Source organism: Pseudophryne corroboree, chromosome 3 (assembly GCF_028390025.1).
Source record: "Pseudophryne corroboree isolate aPseCor3 chromosome 3, aPseCor3.hap2, whole genome shotgun sequence".
NCBI classification, from domain to species: Eukaryota; Metazoa; Chordata; class Amphibia; order Anura; family Myobatrachidae; genus Pseudophryne; species Pseudophryne corroboree.
The window spans coordinates 135,796,559-135,802,558 of NC_086446.1; the positions used below are offsets into that span (position 1 = coordinate 135,796,559).

A 6,000-nucleotide genomic window follows, 5' to 3' on the forward strand; every position below is an offset into this window, starting at 1 on the left:
CAGCAGCTGGGCACTGTAACAGCTCCAGAGCTGCTTTGTAAGGCAAGTAAAAGGGTGTGGGCCCTGCAGCACTACCTGTAGTTTGCATTGTGCATTGGAAGGCACAAAGTAAGCAGACGGGAAAAGTCAGGATAATGCGCAAGGGCATAGAAGGGAGCGGCTCAAGAAAAGAGAAGTGGAAACAGACAGCAAACTAGCTGGAGAGAGACCTGAGACAAAGAGATCTGAATTATACAAGAGCCGACCAAGGGAAACAAAAATTATGCAGTCATGTTTCCCACATTTGGGGAAATCGCAGGAGCAGCACACCCAGAGTGCAATGGGTGAGCCTTGCCCTGGGAGAAGCACCTTCATGATCATAGTATCTCACCTGGCATGTAAGTAGGAGTTGGGCTAGAGCTGGGGAGGGTCGCTGCTCGGGCACCCCCATGTCAAGTGAAGGAGATCCAACTGAGGCAGCGCAAGGGAACTCTCGAAAGAAGAACAAGGCTAGAGGAAGATCTGAGACAAAGAAATCTGACTTTTACCAGAGCTGACCAGAGGAAAGCACAAACACAGTCCCCCACTACCACAAATAATGCAGTCGAGTTTCCCACATTTGGGGAAATCACAGGGGTCAGCATACCCAGAATGCAATGAATGAACCTCACCCTGGGAGAACAATCTTCATGACCATGGTATCTCCTATGCAAAATAAGTATGATTTGGGATAGGGCTGGGGAGGGCCGCTGCTCAGGCACATCTCTGTCAAGTAAAGGAGATTCAACTGAGGCAGCACAAGGGAACTCTCATCTGGGGACAACAACTGCAGGGAGAACACATATTTTCAGATGAACATGGGAGGGCAGAAGGCTGCCTAATACTGAAGCACCCCCAAACAACAAACCAAATGCAACAACTAGTACAAGCATTCCTGGGGGAAGGCCTGCAGCAGATGGATTTGCATATGGTGATGTCATCCAAGCAGTGGGTCAAAGTTGGCTTCAACCCTCGTCTGCATATGAAAAGAGAAAAGGGGTGTGCAGGGCATGGCGGCCTTTTGCGGCGCTTGGATGACCCCTAGTTCGCATTAAACACCTCCACCCTCCTTCGGTGTGGGGCTCATGAGTGCTATGCCCCAGCCCCTTAAGCATTCAAGCTGATTTCTTGCAGCAGCTGGGCACTGTAACAGCTCCAGAGCTCCTCTGTAAGGCAAGTAAAAGGGTGTGGGCCCTGCAGCACTACCTGTAGTTCGCATTGTGCGTTGGAATGCACAAAGTAAGCAGACGGGAAAAGTCAGGATAGTGCGCAAGGGCATAGAAGGGAGTGGCTCAAGAAAAGAGAAGTGGAAACAGACAGCAAACTAGGCTGGAGAGAGACCTGAGACAAAGAGATCTGAATTATACGAGAGCCGACCAGGGGAAACACAAATTATGCAGTCAAGTGTCCCACATTTGGGGAAATCGCAGGAGCAACACACCCAGAGTGCAATGGGTAAGCCTTGCCCTGGGAGAAGCACCTTCATGATCATAGTATCTCACTTGGCAGGTAAGTAGGAGTTGGGCTAGAGCTGGGGAGGGTCGCTGCTCGGGCACCCCCCTGTCAAGTGAAGGAGATCCAACTGAGACAGCACAAGAGAACTCTCAAAAGAAGAACAAGGCTAGAGGAAGATCTGAGGCAAAGAAATCTGACTTTTACCAGAGCTGACCAGAGAAAAGCACAAACACAGTCCCCCACTACCACAAATAATGCAGTCGAGTTTCCCACATTTGGGGAAATCACAGGGGTCAGCATACCCAGAATGCAATGAATGAACCTCACCCTGGGAGAACAATCTTCATGACCATGGTATCTCCTATGCAAAATAAGTATGATTTGGGATAGGGCTGGGGAGGGCCGCTGCTCAGGCACATCTCTGTCAAGTAAAGGAGATTCAACTGAGGCAGCACAAGGGAACTCTCATCTGGGGACAACAACTGCAGGGAGAACACATATTTTCAGATGAACATGGGAGGGCAGAAGGCTGCCTAATACTGAAGCACCCCCAAACAACAAACCAAATGCAACAACTAGTACAAGCATTCCTGGGGGAAGGCCTGCAGCAGATGGATTTGCATATGGTGATGTCATCCAAGCAGTGGGCCAAAGTTGGCTGGAACCCTCATCTGCACATGAAAAGAGAAAAGGGGTATGCAGGGCATGGCGGCCTTTTGCATTGTGCGTTGGAATGCACAAAGTAAGCAGACGAGAGAAGTCAGGATAGTGCGCAAGGGCATAGAAGGGAGCGGCTCAAGAAAAGAGAAGTGGAAACAGACAGCAAACTAGGCTGGAGAGAGACCTGAGACAAAGAGATCTGAATTATACGAGAGCCGACCAAGTTCAATCCCACCCAGGAACGTAATTGACCTTGTTATCAGATTTTGGTGATCTTTAAGTAGACAAGTCAAAATTTCAAACCCCCTCTTATGGTGTAGGGTACCTGGCCTTCTCTGATGTAATCAGAGTTAGATTTGATTCAGTGATTTTATAAAAACAGCTAGGAAGCACAATTTAGCAGTGGGTTGCAGAGAAAAAGAAATATGCTGGCAAAAAAATCCAATTGAGTGATTAAACAGCTCTTCATTTTCTGGCTTTATTTTTATGCTAACAAATTTGTTCTCCTGAAAAGTGTCCACAAAGCCAAGTCTCTGATTAACACCTTTGTAAGGATGGTTTTTCACCTATTACTAAATTAAACTTGCTTCATTGGAAAGGCAGCAAGATGCATCCTCATTTCAATGTCTACTGAAATAATACGGGTTGACACCAGGAAACATTAACGCCACTGCATCCTTGCTGCTTTCTCATGTGGAAGTCTGTTTAATGTGAAAACAAGGTGATATCTAATTAGCACACAGGTAAGGAATTAAGAAAATCTTTATTTAAGGGTGAAGATGTTGCTAACAAAATCGTTGCCCCAATGCATCATTGAAATTCAAGCTGAAAAGATGATTTTAATATATCACTTGTACATTTTGTATTGCTCTTCTGGTGACAATGTAGTTTGTTTTTGTCAATTACCATTTTAATAATAGGGTAAAGAAAATTAAGTGGATTTTTGAAAGAAAACAATACTGTCAATATACTATTAAAACAAATTAAAATGGTAAAAGTTATTGTACTTTAAGTAAAAATAAAAGAACCAAAATATCAATCCCAGTTTTGGATTACTTTAATTAACAAAAAAAAAAATGCATATAGCAAAGGATAGTTTCAATCTGCCTACCTCTGGGTTATGGGCCCAGCATGCTTCCATTGCAGTACTCTGCTGCACATGTAAGTGCAAGAGAACCTGAAGCACTCACTCATCATGGAAAAGTACCAATGTGTTTCTTCGTTGGTTGGTGGAAGAAACATCTTACAAAAACTCTCCAGATTATTGACTTTTTAAAGTTTTTCTAGGAAACGTTCTAGATAAATGCTTATTAGCCTTTGTCAGTATGTACTTTTTGCAAAGTGTCTCTGTGGCGCAATCGGTTAGTGTGTTCGGCTATTAACCAAAAGGTTGGTGGTTCAATCCCACCCAGGGACGTAATTGACCTTTTGATCAGATTTTGGTGATCTTTAAGTAGACAAGTCAAAATTTCAAACCCCCTGTTATGGTGTAGGGTACCTGGCCTTCTCTGATGTAATCAGAGTTAGATTTGATTCAGTGATTTTATAAAAACAGCTAGGAAGCACAATTTAGCAGTGGGTTGCAGAGAAAAAGAAATATGCTGGCAAAAAAATCCAATTGAGTGATTAATAGAGATGAGCGGGTTCGGTTCCTCGGAATCCGAACCCGCCCGAACTTCAGCTTTTTTTACACGGATCCGAGCGACTCGGATCTTCCCGCCTTGCTCGGTTAACCCGAGCGCGCCCGAACGTCATCATGACGCTGTCGGATTCTCGCGAGGCTCGGATTCTATCGCGAGACTCGGATTCTATATAAGGAGCCGCGCGTCGCCGCCATTTTCACACGTGCATTGAGATTGATAGGCAGAGGACGTGGCTGGCGTCCTCTCCATTTAGATTAGAAGAGAGAGAGTGAGATTGAGACAGAGACACTTGATTTACTGGAGCTTAGGAGTACTAGAGAGTGCAGAGTTTACTAGTGACTGACCACTGACCAGTGACCACCAGTGCAGTTTTATTTAATATAATCCGTTCTCTGCCTGAAAAAAACGATACACAGTGACTCAGTCACATACCATATCTGTGCTCAGCCCAGTGTGCTGCATCATCTATGTATAATATCTGACTGTGCTCACACAGCTTAATTGTGGGGGAGACTGGGGAGCAGTTATAGGTTATAGCAGGAGCCAGGAGTACATACATATTATTAAAATTAAACAGTGCACACTTTTGCTGCAGGCAGGAGTGCCACTGCCAGTGTGACTGACCAGTGACCTGACCACACTGACCACCAGTATAGTATACTATATTGTGATTGCCTGAAAAAGTTAAACACTCGTCGTGTGACTTGTGTGGTGTTTTTTTATTCTATAAAAAACTCATTCTGCTGACAGACAGTGTCCAGCAGGTCCGTCATTATATAATATATACCTGTCCGGCTGCAGTAGTGATATATATATATTTTTTATATCATTATTTATCATCCAGTCGCAGCAGACACAGTACGGTAGTTCACGGCTGTAGCTACCTCTGTGTCGGCACTCGGCAGTCCATCCATAATTGTATACCACCTACCCGTGGTTTTTTTTTTCTTCTTTATACATACTACATCTCATTATCATCCAGTCTATATTAGCAGCAGACACAGTACAGTACGGTAGTCCACGGCTGTAGCTACCTCTGTGTCGGCACTCGGCAGTCCATCCATAATTGTATACCACCTACCCGTGGTTTTTTTTTCTTTCTTCTTTATACATACTACATCTCATTATCAACCAGTCTATATTAGCAGCAGACACAGTACAGTACGGTAGTCCACGGCTGTAGCTACCTCTGTGTCGGCACTCGGCAGTCCGTCCATAATTGTATACCACCTATCCGTGGTTTTTTTTTCTTTCTTCTTTATACATACTACATCTCATTATCATCCAGTCTATATTAGCAGCAGACACAGTACAGTACGGTAGTCCACGGCTGTAGCTACCTCTGTGTCGGCACTCGGCAGTCCGTCCATAATTGTATACCACCTACCCGTGTTTTTTTTTTCTTTCTTCTTTATACATACTACATCTCATTATCAACCAGTCTATATTAGCAGCAGACACAGTACAGTACGGTAGTCCACGGCTGTAGCTACCTCTGTGTCGGCACTCGGCAGTCCATCCATAATTGTATACCACCTACCCGTGGTTTTTTTTTTCTTTCTTCTTTATACATACTACATCTCATTATCAACCAGTCTATATTAGCAGCAGACACAGTACAGTACGGTAGTCCACGGCTGTAGCTACCTCTGTGTCGGCACTCGGCAGTCCATCCATAATTGTATACCACCTACCCATGGTTTTTTTTTCTTTCTTCTTTATACATACTACATCTCATTATCATCCAGTCTATATTAGCAGCAGACACAGTACAGTACGGTATTCCACGGCTGTAGCTACCTCTGTGTCGGCACTCGGCAGTCCATCCATAATTGTATACCACCTACCCGTGGTTTTTTTTTCTTCTTTATACATACTACATCTCATTATCATCCAGTCTATATTAGCAGCAGACACAGTACAGTACGGTAGTCCACGGCTGTAGCTACCTCTGTGTCGGCACTCGGCAGTCCGTCCATAATTGTATACCACCTACCCGTGGTTTTTTTTTCTTTCTTCTTTATACATACTACATCTCATTATCATCCAGTCTATATTAGCAGCAGACACAGTACAGTACGGTAGTCCACGGCTGTAGCTACCTCTGTGTCGGCACTCGGCAGTCCGTCCATAATTGTATACCACCTACCCGTGGTTTTTTTTCTTTCTTCTTTATACATACTACATCTCATTATCAACCAGTCTATATTAGCAGCAGACACAG

The 6,000-nt window shown here is 44.4% G+C and overlaps 3 non-coding genes and 1 pseudogene across 3 annotated transcripts; all 4 read right to left on the minus strand.

Annotated features, from left to right (window-relative positions):
• Nucleotides 1–233: 233 nt before the first annotated feature.
• On the minus strand, nt 234–385 carry LOC134899470 (U1 spliceosomal RNA; annotated as a pseudogene).
• Nucleotides 386–537: 152 nt separating this feature from the next.
• LOC134898715 (U1 spliceosomal RNA) lies at nt 538–701 on the minus strand. Its single transcript, XR_010172406.1, has one exon. It is a non-coding gene; the product is annotated as a U1 spliceosomal RNA (small nuclear RNA).
• A 671-nt stretch (nt 702–1,372) lies between these two features.
• On the minus strand, nt 1,373–1,535 carry LOC134899491 (U1 spliceosomal RNA). The gene has a single exon (XR_010173163.1). It is a non-coding gene; the product is annotated as a U1 spliceosomal RNA (small nuclear RNA).
• Nucleotides 1,536–1,687: 152 nt separating this feature from the next.
• Nucleotides 1,688–1,851, minus strand: LOC134898781 (U1 spliceosomal RNA). The gene has a single exon (XR_010172471.1). It is a non-coding gene; the product is annotated as a U1 spliceosomal RNA (small nuclear RNA).
• Between the last annotated feature and the right edge of the window lie 4,149 nt (nt 1,852–6,000).